Raw genomic sequence first — 2,709 nt, 5'->3', positions numbered from 1 at the left:
TGGGCCTTGCTGTCCTATACATGTTGCAGAAATCCCTGCTGCAACAAGATTGGATATTATGAAAAGGTATTGCCTTCCCCCCAAAAGCAGAGAAAATGAAACAGAATGAGTCACCCTCCAAAGAAGTTGACTGATGTCACTGATACAGTTTAGAATGCATAAAAAAATTCAAAAGGTGCATGATCAAACCTATTAATTCATTTAAGTGTATCTATAAGGCAGATGTCTTGACAGAGGACAATGCATGGACTTCTTGAGCCTGCAAAATTATTACACACGCAGCAGAAGAGACATTGAAGTCAAGAGACAAGCCAGTGCAAGTCCTAAATCATCAGCGATATCTTGTCCCCAGTGTCTTGTAGGGGTATGTTTCAAAGATCATGGTAGACGCATAGCAACTAAAAGTCTGTTCTACCAGAAACTGTAAGCTACTGTGGATATGTTTGGAGGATCATAAAAAATGAAAATCTGCTTTATCAAGACATACAATGCTACCATATATGCAGTACATAAATTACTCCAAATATTATCATAAATCACAGTCAAAAGCCTCAAACCCTTTACAGATTCAAAGAACATGACAAAACCTAAAGTACTTATGTTTCTACATTAGCCAGGTCTCTGTTCTGATCTAGAAAATGAGTAAATGAGTCTTTAAACTTTCTGACATTTTGGGCCTGCGTAATTTGGGCATTGCCTTTAATAATGTTGAAGAAATTTAACACTGGGCTTATTTTAAAAATCAATCAACAAAACCAAAAATGTCTACCCAGTCTTTACCGAGAAAGTCAACAAAGGTTTTCTGTTGTCTGGGTTTTGATAAATCATCCTGTTTGGCCCTGATTTGTCCAACCTGCTTCACTCTAACAGGAGGTCTTCTGGAAAGCTCAATTATTCCAATAAACTGCAAAGATTTGCAGAAACTTGAAAATGGATTAAAAGTAAATCTCTTTTTCTAGGGGGAAGAGAGAAGTCAACATGGGAGAATAAACCAAGGAAAGAAAACAGGAAAGAAACTTTGTGGTGCAACATACTGCTGCTACAAACAGCTGAGCAGCCTGACCAGCATGGGCACAGCACTGAACTTCCAGGCTTCCCTTCTGATAGCTGAATAATCCTTCTTGTATGTTTACTTGGTCTTGTGTACTGGTCATGTTCTATTTCTGGGTGAAATTTGTCTTTGACTTTTATTCCTGAGTGTGCTCAGAAGACGATAAGGCAGCTGGGGCCTCAAAGCATTTTTACTTCAGAGCATCTGTATCAAAATTTTGGCTGAACTGCATACAACACAGAGTAGCAAAAGACCAGGAACAAAATGTAAAATGTTGACTCATGGTGAGGAGTGGTCTGCTTGTTCTCGGAATTAGTTCAGAAAAGAATGCTGTTTGTCAGAGGCCGAACAGCTCAGTAGAAGAGAAACAGACCGTAGTGCTCTTCTTCATGGGCTAAGCTACTCATGTTGTATTCACAGAACAACTTACTCTCTGGCTTTATCAACAAAAAAAGAGTGGATAGAGTCATGGCTAAACCTACTACTTTCCTTGCCCTCTGCTTCATTATTCTACTTTAAGACTGGCATCCAAACTGGAAAAAAGTCTTGTACGGAAAAAATTAATCAAATAAGAGTCACGATTTAGCTGAAACTTAGTTATCTCACTATAAAAGCAAATTCCTTTCAAATAAGCATGTGAACTCTTCATTTTAAAGTTCTGGACAGTGAGAAGGAGTCAATTCATGGAGGAGGAAAAGCTGATCAAAGCTAGCTAAGTTAAAGCTAGTGTTTTGCAAGCCTGCCAGTCATGAATGTTTGATGTTTTTGTGTTGTATCCTGTGTCTGGTTTCCACTATAATCCAGTGTGAGTGCTAGGATGTCTGTCGCTGTTAGTGGTGTATCTCATACCACAGCAAATGACACAAAAATATGACTAAACTTATGAAGCTGTCCTAGATGCTACCAAATGCATGAAGTATAAATTGCAAAATGCCAAGCACTTTCTCTGCCCCTGCCAAACTATCTTGTCAGGCATAATGAGATTTCACAGTCTGTAACCTCATGTAACCTGGACTGATTGGATTTAGATTATCTCTATGAGTGCTGTATGGACCTATCACTGGCCTTTTTGCCCTGAGGTGACTTGAAAACACTTGCTAGGCTGCTTCCAAATCTTTTGGGGTCGCTCTTCAGTCACCTGGGCACCTGAGCAGCCCTAGTAGAGGGGAAGCCTCAGACTACTTTCCAACCCACTCTAGTGCCCTGTGTCTCTGCTCCAGCTGCTTCTTCCATATTATTCCTTCTGGCCTGGCAGTGAGAAGGGAGAATGTGTAAAAGACCCTTGTTACACATTTCATAAACCAGATATTTGGATTTGCTGTTCATGTTATGTATGCTGCACAAAGAGTAAGGAACACAAGTGGACTTTTTGCTTCCTATATTTAAATTGTATCTGCTTCTCTTTCACACTGGTTTGGACCAATAAAAAAGATAGTTTTTAACTCAGATATTTTTTCCCTTTACTTACTCATCTCTTCCAAAGACTGTTTAGAAATGAAATAAAGAAAGAAGTAAAGGTCTGTTTTGTTCAGTTAAAGTGCTAAGCAAGCCTCTACAAATTCAGCAAGATCCAAGGTCACAAGACATTGCCTCTAAACAAGCACTGGTCACCATTAAAGAATTTAGTAACAGCTGATATAGACATCTGATATGGTATA

General features: G+C 39.1%; 1 long non-coding RNA gene across 3 annotated transcripts in view; it reads left to right on the top strand.

Moving 5' to 3' along the window:
• The window catches only part of LOC121667220, a 119,145-nt gene extending 116,648 nt beyond the window's left edge, over positions 1-2,497 (top strand). For all 3 annotated transcript variants that reach the window (XR_006016960.1, XR_006016958.1, XR_006016959.1), the window contains one exon: positions 960-2,497. This is a non-coding gene — a long non-coding RNA (uncharacterized LOC121667220). The remainder of the gene's footprint in view (positions 1-959) is intronic.
• Positions 2,498-2,709: the final 212 nt, after the last annotated feature.

The sequence above is a fragment of the Corvus kubaryi genome, unplaced genomic scaffold (genome assembly GCF_017639235.1).
Source record: "Corvus kubaryi isolate FWS band 111438036 unplaced genomic scaffold, C.kubaryi_AGA036_p1.0 37357, whole genome shotgun sequence".
Classification (NCBI taxonomy): domain Eukaryota; kingdom Metazoa; phylum Chordata; class Aves; order Passeriformes; family Corvidae; genus Corvus; species Corvus kubaryi.
The sequence above is the reverse complement of the archived record's forward strand: the minus strand, read 5'-3'. Positions and strand labels throughout refer to the sequence as shown.